The sequence below is a fragment of the Apodemus sylvaticus genome, chromosome X (genome assembly GCF_947179515.1).
Source record: "Apodemus sylvaticus chromosome X, mApoSyl1.1, whole genome shotgun sequence".
Classification (NCBI taxonomy): domain Eukaryota; kingdom Metazoa; phylum Chordata; class Mammalia; order Rodentia; family Muridae; genus Apodemus; species Apodemus sylvaticus.
This window is the reverse complement of record NC_067495.1, coordinates 27,800,202-27,813,107: the sequence shown is the minus strand read 5'-3', so window position 1 is coordinate 27,813,107 and position 12,906 is coordinate 27,800,202. Positions and strand designations below refer to the sequence as shown.

Genomic DNA, 12,906 nt, shown 5'->3' with positions numbered 1-12,906 from the left:
GCTGGGGAGCAGAGCAGCAAGGAAGCAGGCAGGCATGCCTGGTGCTGGACAGGTAGCTGAGAGCTTACATTTTGAGACGCATGCAGAGGCAGAGAGAATAAGCTAACTAGGAAAGATATGGGCTTTTGAAACCTCAAAGCCCACCCCCAATGATACACCTCCTTCAACAAGGCTACACCTCCTAACCCTTTCTAAACAGTTTCACAAACTGGGGACCAAACATTCAAACATAAGTGTGTGGAGCCCATTCTCATTGAAACCACCACATGCCCTAATGTACCAACGCTTCTTTATAAAGGCAAAGGGAGTTCGGATGGGCATGGCTAAACATTTTGGAGTAAACTCCAATCATCAGTCAAATTAAGTAATTGGATGTGAGAATTTTAGACAAGCAAGCATAACGTGCCAATAGCATCTAAAGATTTCAACATAATGTCCCAGAAATGAAAGTTCAGAATGGTTATTAATATATGTAATTCTCTATGACTTAATGCTCATTCATAGGCTGAGACCCACAAACAAGTACTTATAAATGTCTTAAAAAGTTGAGTCAAGCATAGTGATGCGTGCCTTTATCCCAGCACTAAGGAGGTAGAGGCAGGTACATATATCTCTGTGATTCCTATGGTCCTTCCCAGTGCCATTTACACCAAAGCCATTTCTACCTCCATATCTTCACTCACACTGCATCCCAGGGCCAGTGTCAGACAATCTGATCTCTAAGAGCTGAACCCAACCTAGCTTGGTTCATGAAAGTATCTATGCCAACCCCGCCCCTTTCCATGTTCCTCTGAGCCAGCCAGTCCCTTGAGTTGGCCATGTCCTGCCTCTTTGGGTATTTAGTTTCAGTTTCCTGTGATCTGACATTCTTCAGCATCTTAACCTTTACTTGAGGTCTCTTGTGATTAGCCCCTCTTGTGAGAAACCCTTCTATTGTATTTTAGGACAGTTTTTTTTTTTTTTTTTTTTTTTTTTGCAATGCAAACACTTTATTTATTTTTTTAATTTTTTTATTCGATATAATTTATTTACATTTCAAATGATTTCCCCTTTTCTAGCCCCCCACTCCCCGAAAGTCCCATAAGCCCCGCTCTCTCCCCCTGTCCTCCCACCCACCCCTTCCCAATTCCCCGTTCTGGTTTTGCCGAATACTGCTTCACTGAGTCTTTCCAGAACCAGGGGCCACTCCTCCTTTCTTCTTGTACCTCATTTGATGTGTGGATTATGTTTTGGGTATTCCAGTTTTCTAGGTTAATATCCACTTATTAGTGAGTGCATACCATGATTCACCTTTTGAGTCTGGGTTACCTCACTTAGTATGATGTTTTCTAGCTCCATCCATTTGCCTAAGAATTTCATGAATTCATTGTTTCTAATGGCTGAATAGTACTCCATTGTGTAGATATACCACATTTTTTGCATCCACTCTTCTGTTGAGGGATACCTGGGTTCTTTCTAGCATCTGGCAATTATAAATAGGGCTGCTATGAACATAGTAGAGCATGTATCCTTATTACATGCTGGGGAATCCTCTGGGTATATGCCCAGGAGTGGTATAGCAGGATCTTCTGGAAGTGAGGTGCCCAGTTTTCGGAGGAACTGCCAGACTGATTTCCAGAGTGGTTGTACCAATTTGCAACCCCAGCAGCAGTGGAGGAATGTTCCTCTTTCTCCACACCCTCTCCAACACCTGCTGTCTCCTGAATTTTTAATCTTAGCCATTCTGACTGGTGTAAGATGAAATCTCAGGGTTGTTTTGATTTGCATTTCTCTAATGACTAATGAAGTTGAGCATTTTTAAAGATGCTTCTCCGCCATCCGAAGTTCTTCAGGTGAGAATTCTTTGTTTAACTCTGTACCCCATTTTTTAATAGGGTTGTTCGCTTTTCTGGAGTCTAACTTCTTGAGTTCTTTATATATATTGGATATTAGTCCTCTATCTGATATAGGATTGGTGAAGATCTTTTCCCAATTTGTTGGTTGCCAATTTGTCCTCTTGATGGTGTCCTTTGCCTTACAGAAACTTTGTAATTTTATGAGGTCCCATTTGTTTAGGACAGTTTTTAAATGGACACTCCATGAGCTTTGGATTCTCACCTGCATAGGTGCCCCTAGCATTTTTTCACACCCTTAACATTCCTCTTTTGACAGAATAAACTGAAATTTCCTGGAAAGCAGAGCCTACAATTGCATGCATTTTTATATTTCTCAGATCCCAGGATTATTTGATGGTTGAGTATGATTGACTAATTCTAATCTTAAACTGGAATCCAGCAAAGCCTAAAAGTTGTTGGGAATGATGTAAAGAAGAGAAAAATTATATGAAACTAGTATATTCAAAAAACTCACCAAAAGAGAAAAGTTGGATGTCTTAGTTAAAAGAGTTACTATCGATATGATGGAGAACCATGCTTAAAAGCACCTTGGGCAGGAAATGGTTTATTTGATTTATACTTCCACATCATTGCTCATTATCAAAGGAAGTCAAGGCAGGAACTCAAAAAGGTTAAGAACATGAAGGCAGAAGCTGGTGCAGAGGCCATGGAGGGGTGCTACTTACTGGCTTGCTCAGCCTGATTTCTTATAGAACTCAGGACCATCAGCCCAGGGTAGTACCATCCACAATGGACTGGACCCTCCCCCACCAATCACTTATTAAGAAAATGCACTACAGGCTATAGCACAATCTTATGGAAACATTTTCTTAACTGAGATTCCCTCCTCTCAAAATGGCTATAGCTTGTGTCAAGTTATAGTGTTGGGGGATGAGAAATGACTCAGAGGTTAAAAAAACTGACTATCCTTTTCCAGATGACTTGGGTCCAATTCCCAGCACCCATCTTGTGGCTCAAAAGTATTTATAACTCCAGTTCCAGAGTATCTCATGCCCTCCTCTGGTCTCCAAAGGCCAAGTGCAAGTGCAAGTATTGCACAGACCAACATATAGGCAAATCACCCATACCCCTATGAAAACATAAAAACTAATTTTGAAGAATATAATGTTGGCAAAATTACACTCAGTTTGTCTGGGTTAATTTTTATTTCCAAGGAGTAGTGATTAACTTTTTCATGAAGTAAACAAAAAAGTTAGTCTGTGGGGGAGAAAAATCAAAGTTCATATTGCTTATCCCTGCTTGCCATTCTGCTGACATGCTCCTGAACGTGATGATCACGGATTAACCTGCTGAAACTGTAAGCAAGCACCCAATTAAAGGCTTTTTGCTATAAGTTGCTTTGGTCATGGTGTCTCTTCACAGCAATAGAACAGTGAATAAGACAATTACTGTGTATGGTGTTGCAGTAAATCATGGCAGGGCCAATGTCGCCTTCACATACCAGTTTCATCTCCTGCAGGGCATAGACAGGAGTGATATGGCTGGATTACAGGGAAATTCTGCTCTTAGTCTTTTGAGGAGCCTCCACTTTGTTTCCCATGGTGTCTTTGTTCATTTGCATCCTTTTCAACACTGTATAAAGCTCAGGTTCCCTTTTCTCATCACCTCTATCGGCATTTTGAAAAATGCCTCTTCTAACTGCAGTAAGATGAAATTTCATTATACTTTTGATATGGAATGGATGAGTGGATGCCAGGGCCACAGGGCCATGGGAAGAGCGGAACCTTTCTGCAGCCTCCGCCAGCCCTGCTGCCCTGCTGCCCTGCCATGTCCTCAGCTGACCTGGCTCTATTATTTTCCATCTATGCCTTCATGTGCACTCTACGAAGAGAGCAGGATTATTACAGTCCACTGGATTTTTCTAAGCCAGAATCCTTAACAGTCCTTATCTGCTTTCTCTTCTCCACTCTCGCTGCCTTGGAAGCCCTGCTGTAAAGGTTTCTTGGTCTGTGCACACTGCCGTATATGCACATACTACTATTAATGGTTACTGTGTTCCACCCCAACACTGTGAAAACTGTGCATGCTAGTACATGCCTATAATCCTAGCACTGGAATAGTGGAGGCAGGAAGATGAAGATGAGGAGTTCAAGGTCATCCCTGGCTAGAGAACAGCTTCAAATCCAGACTGGGATATATGAGACCCTGTACCAAAAGAAAAAACTGTAATAAAATAAAAAAATAAGCTGGCCAGTAAGTACCAGATAACATACCAGATAATTATCAATGAAAGCTCACTATGAGCCTATTAGCCTTGACTTCACTACCTATAGATCTGAAGAAATGTAAGGGTATGGCAAACAAGTCAGCATGAACTTGTAAATAATGAAGAACTTGTCTATACTTACACTTTTTTTCAAGGCAGCATTTGACTATGTAGCCCTAGCTGGCCTAGAAATGACTTTATAGACCAGGCTGGCCTCAAACTCAGAGAAATCTACCTCTCTCTGCCTCCAGAGTGCTGAGATTAAAAGATATGTAATAACATGCATGGCTTAAAAATCAAATATTAATAATAATTTTAGTATAGTAATAAAAGAATATTTTAACCAGAGTATATGTCACATATGCACATATGTGTGCTTGTGTATTTTTGAGACCATATCTGCCTATGAAACTCAGGCTAGGGTCCATACTGAGATCCTCCTGCATCAGCTGTGTGAGTTTTTGTGATATGCTCAGCTAATATATAGCTTTGTTTTAAAATAGTGATTCACCAGATTCTGTGGAATAGAAACTTTCCCATTAGAATAAGAAAAATGAAGGCAGGAGTGGTGGTGGGCACAAGCTTTGATTCCAGCACTTGGGAGGCAGAAGCAGGTAGATCTATGTGAGTTTAAGTCAATTGGTCTACATAGTGAGGTAGATGTCAGCCAGGAACACACCCAAGCACACATGCATGCATGCACACACACACATATACATACATACATACATACATACACATATTAGTGAAACTCTGACTTAAAACAAGCCCCTGCTCTGTACAAAAAATAGTAATTGAAGAGATGACTTAGTGGTTAAGAGTACTTGTTGCTCTGGCAGAGGACTGGAGTTCAGTTCTTAGCACTCACATCAGATGGCTCCAGTTCCGGGGGATCTGATGTCCTCTTCTGGCTTCTGCCAGTACGTGCCATAGGCATGGGCATGGGTACCAGCAGGTACGTGTGTGTGTGTGTGTGTGTGTGTGTGTGTGTGTGTGTGTGTGTGTATGTGTGTGTGTTGAGATATTCCTTTCTTATATATAAAACAAATGTTGTCCTGTAGTAGTGGTTGATACAGTTAAACAAAACACTAAATCTGAATTAGTTTTACTTACTGTAATTACTCAAGATGCTGAAGCAGGAGAATCACTGTAAATTCAAGACTAGTTTGGACTATTAGTAAGACAGTGTTTCTAAATCTACACACAACAACAAATGATGAACAAAAGAACAAAAGTCTTAGTGACAGCTGTTAGTGTTGAATGAGATGATTTCTTTAATGTATGAGTATTCAATCTGAATGTACACCTACATGCCACAGAGGGCATCAGATTTCTTTTTAAAGATGGTTGTGACCTACCATGCGGTTGCTGGAAATTGAACTTAGGACCTCTAAAAAGAGCAGCCAGTGTACTTAGCTGCTGAGCCACCTCACCAGCACCCCAAACATCTTTATTTTCTGTGCACTGGTGTTTTGCTTACATGCATATGTGAGAATGTCAGATTCCCTGGACCTGGAGTTACAGACAACTGAAAAGTTCCATGTGGCTGCTGGGAAATGAACTGGGTCCTCTAGAAGAACAGCCATGGCTTTTAACCATTGAGCCATCTTTCCAGCAATGAAAATGAAATAAATTTTAAGGTATGTCTAGAAGACATAGAAATCAGGGCAACAACCATATGACAAAAGTGAACTAGAAACATACAAGGAATGTCTATACTCATCTGTAACACTGAGGACAAGGAAGAGAGAGAGGGAGGGAAGGAGACAGAGACAGACAAAGAGAGAGAGAAAGAGAGAAGCAAGAGATAAATTATACAATGTATACAAAAGAAATAACCATTACCCTTCAACACATGGTGATACTCAGCTCTACTGTGAAACAAAGAACTACAAACCAGTGAACAATTCATATATTACTATACCATGGCTTTGCCAAAAGGTAGGCTCTGAGGACTGGTAACATCTGGTGAAGGAAAATGGATACTCAAATACAACAATGTATATATTGAGATATCCCTTTTGAAAAAAGTGAACACAGATTAAATCTTACTTTTTTGCATATCAGTAGATTCTCTAGTTTAAATATATTATCAAGAACACTCATCAAAATGTGTGAAAATTTATCTGAATCTAGACTATAAGAATGACGAAAGAAAAGTGATTCCTTCCCCTCAGTTTTTGAAACAGGGTCTCATTATAGATAGCTGAGGCTGGACTTGCCGTCACTCCACAGCCTGCATTAGCCCTGCACTAATGATCCTCCTGCCTCCCATGTGCTGGGACTGTAGAGATGTGGAAAGCATGTCTATAACACGCCACTGTGGCCTGACTGAATCCTTATCTGTGTGTACGGTCTTTTCCTTCTCATCTAGTCTTTTTTTTTTTCCTGGAATTGGGTCAGCTCTTTCCTTTGGGAAATTTCCATTGCATTTAACAGTGACATTGCTAGATCAGCAGCGCTGGCTTGGCTGCCTCTTCCTCTGGGACAGCTTTTCTTCTCTAGTGTCCCTGGTGCCAAGGTGGAGGAGATGGCAATAGCCGTCCTCGGGTAGGTCGAGCTAACAGAAAGGAGCCATCTCCAACACTAGCCCGTCCTCACTGTGTCCCTCAAAGTGGAACGGACATGCCCCTGCTCATAGCTTCCTCCTTGTTGATTCCAAACTCAAATGCCACACTTAACACCAGGGCCATCCAGGCTCATCTTCCCACTCATGACTTTCCAGGAAGGAAGTGCCACGAGGGAGAGAGGAAAGCCCAGGCCTAGACCCCAGGGGACTTCTATTGCCATGGGATGCCCACTGGGGGAGAGCTTTATTTTATTATTTTTTAAAAATTTATTTATTTATTATATGTAAGTACACTGTAGCTGTTTTCAGACACACTAGAAGAGGGCGTCAGATCTTGTTACAGATGGTTGTGAGACACCATGTGGTTGCTGAGATTTGAACTCTGGACCTTCAGAAGAGCAGTCGGTACTCTTAACCACTGAGCCATCTCACCACCCCCAGGGGGAGATCTTTACATCCCACTATCTTAGACCTCAGAGTATCACTGGGGTTGGTTGTAATTTCAGTTTTGATAACAAGGTTCAAGGTAAGTCAGGGTAGCTGGGAAAGGGACCTTCTCCTCAAGCCATTGCTAACAACAACCTTAACACCAGATCAACAGCCATCTATCAGCCACCATACTGGGACAGCATAGACAGAATTACCATTATGAGGGCTGGAGAGATGGCTTAGCAGTTAAGAACACTGACTGTTTTTCCGAAGGTCCTGAGTTCAAATCCCAGCAACAACATGGTGGCTCACAACCATCTGCAATGAGATTGGATACCCTCTTCTGGAGTGTCTGAAGACAGCTACAGTGTACTCACATATACTAAATAATTCCTTTTTTAAAAAAGGAATTACCATTATGCACGACTCCATTTCATTCATTTTGATTTTAGACAACTGACAGTCTTTGGAGTTAAACAAAATCATCTCCTTTGCCTGGGCATGGTGGTTCATATCTGTAATCCCAATACTCAGGGAGCTGAGGTAGAAGAATTGCCAGGAGTTTAAGCCCAGCCTAGGCTACTAAGTAGCTTCTAAGCTTCCTGGAGCTACATAGTAAGACCCTTCTCTAATAACACAATTATGAAAACCAAAAATACTCGTCCCATGTCTTGAGTTCAATGCCAGTGACCCACATGGTAGAACGGTAGATCCAACTCACCGAAGTTCTCTTTTGATTTACACCTGTAGCACGACATGTACATGCTTATACATGCACAAATGTAGACCTATATCCTCAGCACACACACACACACACACACACACAAACACACACACACACACACACACACACACACACACACACACACACACTCGCGCGCATGCATTCATGCATACAAGCATGCACACCAAACACATAAAGCAGACAAAAACAAGCCCCTTTGTTTGAAGATGGAGCTGTCTTGATGTTTACCTTCCCAGTAAGACACAGATGAAGACATCCTGGACCATTTGTACTTTCCTCATCAGTGATGGGAAGCAATGACATATGTGTCCCAAATTGGAAAGCCCTTCCATGAACCATATAGGAAAGGACAAAAAGTTTATGGCAAGAAAGTCCCTCAGAGAAGACCCAGTTCTTACTAACATCTGCTGAATCAGACAACTGTGTGTGTGTGTGTGTGGGGGGGCATCATCCCACTTGAATCAACTGAAGAGAATACTGTTTTGACCTAGAGTGTGGAAAAAACAACCAAGAATCCTGTATACTTCCACAAATAACCAGTAGGAGATGGTTGCTTCAGTGAAAGTATTAGCCCAAGTCCTGGGTGTTAATCATTAAACCTTTCAGATGCTGCTTTGTTTGTTTTCCTGATATCCTAATCCTGGCCACTCAATGACTAAGCCCAGTTTTTTTTCTTTGTTAATTTATTTATTCACTTTATATCTCAAGCCTGCTTTAAGTGGAGCTTAGATTTGTTTTTTTGTTTTTGTTTTTTGTTGTTGTTGTTTGCCTTGTGATTCAATTGACACAATGCTATGGGGCTATCTGTGCACCCCCCCTTCCTTTTCATTTCTTTTCTGATGACTGTTAGGAATGCTGAATTCTGTCAACAAGAAACATAGCCTTGAAACTTAAACATAGGTGAAGAATTTTGTGTATGAGCCTTTGGCTTAAAGGATTTGTTATTTCTTTTAATGTCTAGATATACAAGGACTTGAAATTTAGGCCTGAGACTTTTTTTTGTGACTTTGGAAATGAAAATTAAAACTGAAAGCCATGGTATATATGCTCATAATCACAACAATAGTGAGACAGAGGCTAAAGGAAGGAGGATGAAGAAAAGGAGAACCAACCAAACCATCTAACATGAGTGAAAGTCAATTCTTAGTAATGCTTGGAGCCATTTTAGATGTGTTTTCTGTTTATTCTAGCTGTGTTAAGTATTAGGTCTTATTGTCTCTGGTTCACTTTCTTATCTGCAGCCCTTTTTAGTGTTCCGTAGTCACTTCTGTCTAGTTGCTTCCATACTGGATATTTCAGACATGGAACATTCCATCACTGTAGAAATTTCTATTACACAGTATTGTTCTTTGACTTTTGAAAGGGTAGGAGGGTTGACATAAGGTCACACCATGTGGTGCTATGTCCTGCATGGCTTGGGGACATGTCTGTAATTCCAGCACTCGAGAGGCTAAGGCAGGAGGATCAGGGGTATGCTTCAATGTAGCTTTTTGCAAACAGGAACACACTTAGTTCTCCATAGAGAGCAGCTCTATTTGCTTGCTGGTCATGTTTTGACAGCTTATCCATGTATGTCTGAGCTAATTTAAAGGTTTCTTTGCCTAGATGATATTTGCAATTTCCATTTCACACAAGAAGTAACCTCGCATGACACTCCACTGCTCGAAACCAGTGGAGCATCATGTCAAGTGCACAACTGAAAGCAAGACAGAAAAACCCCCTCACCATCACTGTACTCACTAGCCAGCATACAAGTGGGGCATTGAGGCAATGAAGGAAATTACAGCAGGCTTCCCAATCAGAGTTGTAATGGATGTTTTAAGACAAGCTTCCAAGGCTTGTGTAGTCAAGCGTGGATTTAAGAAGGCAGAAGAGTTCATTAAACATGCAGTATATTGGCACGAGATCATTTTGGATCCAAACACTGAAAATATTCTAACACTGCTAGATTATGGGTTCTACTTATTCAGTGTAGACAATATCTGCCAGTCTGTTGCAATCTACCAGGCAGCTCTAGTCATTCGACGGTCAGTGGTCAGTGGTGACAACTCATGAGGACCTGGCTTACTCTTCCTGTGTTCACCAGTACAGCTCTGGAAAGGTCAACCATGTGCAATTTCATGCAGAAACAGGCATTGGTATCATTACCCACATCCTACCTGAAAATCATCTTCTTTTAGCCTCTTCAAAGAGGGGAAAAGCACTTATTTTAGAGGAGACTGCAACTGACCATCATAACAAGGAGATGGAGCAGAGGCCACTTCAGGAAGCACAATGACTTGCCCTTGTCCTCACTGCAGCTAGCTAAGAAAGCATTCGGAGAATTTAATGCAGACACCACAAAGCACTATGGGTAACCTTGGAAGACAATGAGAAAATTTAAGGAAGCTGAAGAAATGCACATAAAAGCAATTCAGATTAAGAAGCAGCTCCTTGGTCAAGAGGATTATGAAGTGGCCCTTCCAGTGGGACCCCTGGCATCTCTGTATCATTATGACTTGAATCAGTATGAAAATGCCGTCCATAGCGATTGGGAAGAAACTGTTTGGTGAAGGCTACAGTGGACTAGAATATGATTCCTGAGGCCTCATTAAACTTTACAACTCCATTGGAAATTGTGGGAAAGTGTTTGAGTATCACAACATTCTGTCGAACTGGAACCAGTTGTGAGATGGACAGTATTCAGTGAGATGGACAGTAATTGAAGACGTGAACAGCAGCCCGCAGTCCACTGAAGAAGTGGTGCAGTCCTTCCTGATGTCTCAGAACGTTGAGGGAACAAGCTGCTGAGGGATAGCCTCGGCTAACGATGACTTTTCCCAGACTCTGGGGAATTCATACTGTGAAATCAAAACCGTGTTGTTTTTAGAGCTGGCATTTGCATTGAAACACTGGTCCAGTCCATTGAAGATACTATTTTGGATAGTCCTATATGGAATAAGCATATATTGAGTTATATCAGCATGTGCCACATGTATAAGTAGTCCCATATTCTCACTCTAATAGAACAGGAAAAAGTTTCCTCTTTTTAAAAAATAATTCACTTTTGAGAAAGTCTGAAAGATAAAAAAAGAACTTCTAAAAAAAAAAGAAAAACTTTTTAAAAGTTTTTTTTTTTTTAAAAAGACCATTTAATTTTATTTCTATTTCAGAAAGTTATACTTTCCCTGTCCAAAGTTATTAAGACTCAAGGGAGTTATTTCATTGCCATGTAAGTTAGTTTTTAAAAATGCATCTCTCTGAAGCTGGAGAGTTGGCTCAGTGATTAAGAATACTGGCTGGTCTTCCAGAGGACCCAGGTTCAGTTTCCTACGTGGTGGTTCACAACCATCCAGAGCAGAGAACACCCTCTTCTGTCTTCTGTGGGCACCCCACACACATGTGGTACACATACATACATACATATAGGCAAAACACTCAACATTTAAAATACATCTGTCTATGCTGGGTCACACCTATAATCCCAGCAGTCCCAAGGAGACAAGATGGATAGTGGAGACAGGACAGTCACCCAGAGCTAGAGTATTAGCTAGCCTGGAGACACAGCGTAGCAGCAGAAACAACAAAAGCGATCCTGCTTCAAAAACAAAGTAGAAAAGAACCTACTTCCAAAAGCTGTCTTCTGATTTCCACATGCTTGCCACGTCACCTCTTGCTCTCCTTTCCCCTCCTTCCCTCCACATGTACACACACACACACACACACACACACACACAAACTAAATAATTTTGTAAAAAAATATATATCTGTTGAAACTGGACAGATAGCCCAGCAGTTATGAGCACTTGCTATTTCTTACACAAGACAGACCTGGGTTTAGTTCCCAACACCCATATGGTGGCTCACTCTGACTCCAGTTCCAGAGGATTTGACTCCTTCCAGCTTCTGGGAGCACCAGTCAGGCATGTAGTGCATATATACACACACAAATACTTATAGACACAAATGTTAAAAATTAAAAAGATACATCTGTTGTATAGCTCACAACAATTTGATTTTTTTACAAAGATGCCAAAAACATACACTAGAGAAAGGACGGTTCTTCAACAAAGGTCCTAGGGAGACTGGATATGCACATAGGTCTGAGAAGGAAACTAGATCGTTATCTCTCACCCTGTACAAAAATCAATCAAACTGCAATAAGTATTTGAAAGTAAGAACAGAAACTCTTAATGGAAGAGGTAAACAACTGGGGTGGGTGGAAGGAGAGGAAAGAGGACAATCTGAAGGAACTGCTTCAAGACACAGGCACAGGTTTTCTCAAAAGGACTCCAATAGCCAGGAAATGATATTGAAAATTGACAAATGAGATTGTATAAAAAGTTTTTTAAAGTGTCTGTACAGCAAAGGAAATAACCAGCACAGTAAAGAAACTGCCTACAGAACTGGGGAAAATCTTGGCAGGTATATCTGGCAGGAACTAATAGCTGGAATATATAAAGAATGTAACATTAAATGCCAAAGACTAGATCATCCAATTAAAAGATTGGCAAATGAAAACTGGATAGGGTGGCACATGGCTATAATTTCAGCACAAAGAGGTAGAGGCAGGAGGATCAAGTCATCTTCAGTTACAGTTTAACGGTAGCCTGGGCTACATGAGACCTGTAATAGGTAAGTAAAACTCAAATGGGTCAAGGTGAGATGTTTCCTCTAGGTTGGACATGACCATTGTTGTCTCGCCCTTGGGTCAGAGCAGCTGCAGTCACATGTGGGAGACCCTTCTGATATCTGACTTATTAACATGCCTTCCTAAAGCGGGGGACAAGACTCACAGGAGCCTTCATAAAGCTGTTTTTATTATTTTTTATTAATGTGTATGTGACAATGATGAGTATATATCATGTGTGTGGGCTGCCTGTGGAGGGCAGAAGAGGGCTAGAGTAATAGGCAGTTGTGAGCCTACATGGCCCATGAGCACTAGAGCTCCAAGCCCTCTGTAAGAGCAGCAAGTGTACTTTCCTGCTGAGTCATCTTTCCAGCCCCCTCCATGAAATCATAATGAGGATTGTGATCAAGATAATGGAAGAGGTAAACAATTTTGTGATGTGGAGCAGAATGA

General features: G+C 41.2%; 1 pseudogene; it reads left to right on the top strand.

The window, feature by feature from the left end:
- The first annotated feature begins 9,145 nt into the window (after nucleotides 1–9,145).
- On the top strand, nucleotides 9,146–10,634 carry LOC127674397 (amyloid protein-binding protein 2-like; annotated as a pseudogene).
- Nucleotides 10,635–12,906: the final 2,272 nt, after the last annotated feature.